Consider the following 782-nt stretch of genomic DNA (forward strand, 5'->3'; position numbering starts at 1 on the left):
TGGCAATTAGCTAAATGAAAGCAGTCTGTAGTTTAACTGTTTAGCTTAGATTGCCAGGTAGCCTCAGTGCAGGGATCACAGCAGAGACAGAGGGAAGGAGGACAGGAGGGAGGTCTGATGCCACTTCTGAAACAGTGAAAAACATCCTAACTTTGGGTCTAGCTGCCTGCACTGCTTCTGTTTGGCTCTATCCATGAGTAGCAATATGACGCACAGAGTGTGACACCAGCAGCGGTGTGGGAATTTTGGGGTATAATAATATCACAGAGTATCATCTAGACCTGCTATGAGATAACTGCTGTTGTGATTTGGGGCTATTTAAATATAACTGAATTGAATTGCTAGCATTGTTTATTCTTATCGGCTAAATTCTCTGCCAAAATCCATTTCCCGCAATGATTCTGATTCTATGCCCAATGGGATCCATAATAAAGCTTGGTTGGTGGTGGGTTATGAGCTGTAGCAGAAAGCAGCGAGGGCAGGCAAGCAGGCTGCAGCAGCTTAAATAAGGCACCTTCTATGGAATTTGCCAATGAATGCTAGGAGATTAACCAGCTGAGCTGCTGATGTGGCTGGCTTAAGATGGCTGCTATCAGCTGCTGGTACTGTGAGCTGAGCTTAACTTCGTTGCCTGCCTGAACTAATGCTGTGTTTCATTACTATCCAGATCCCGAACTGTGTTTGAACAAGAAAAAATGACATCATTTTAAAGCTTTCCAAGGGGTTTCCAAATGGTTAACATCAAACTCTAGACATGGCCGGCACTTACGTTAGCGGCAGTT

This window comes from Micropterus salmoides, unplaced genomic scaffold (genome assembly GCF_014851395.1).
Source record: "Micropterus salmoides isolate LMB-PRFRI ecotype aquatic unplaced genomic scaffold, ASM1485139v1 Ms_hic_scaffold_10, whole genome shotgun sequence".
NCBI classification, from domain to species: Eukaryota; Metazoa; Chordata; class Actinopteri; order Centrarchiformes; family Centrarchidae; genus Micropterus; species Micropterus salmoides.